We start from the raw sequence: 287 nt of genomic DNA, 5'->3' as shown, positions 1-287 counted from the left end.
GTCTCCCGCCGGCCAGAAAATGGCATTTCTTGTCCGGGCGGTCCCGATCACGGTTAACGACTTACCACCGGAAGTCTCTATGACCCCGCAGTTTGCGGCCCCGCGGCGGGCGTCAGTGCGACACGACCGGACGGACGACCGGGCCGACTCCCGCCGACCTCAAAACGGTTTGTTTTGCGCGAAGATGGAGGTGGCGTGCCCGGAGATTTTCGGGAACACGATTTTCAGAGACACTTAGAAAAGATTGTGTGGTGAGGTGCAAAAATGTCAGGGAAGAAAAACCGAAG

The sequence above is a fragment of the Rhinoraja longicauda genome, unplaced genomic scaffold, assembly GCF_053455715.1.
Source record: "Rhinoraja longicauda isolate Sanriku21f unplaced genomic scaffold, sRhiLon1.1 Scf000060, whole genome shotgun sequence".
Lineage (NCBI taxonomy): Eukaryota > Metazoa > Chordata > Chondrichthyes > Rajiformes > Arhynchobatidae > Rhinoraja > Rhinoraja longicauda.
The sequence above is the reverse complement of the archived record's forward strand: the minus strand, read 5'-3'. Positions refer to the sequence as shown.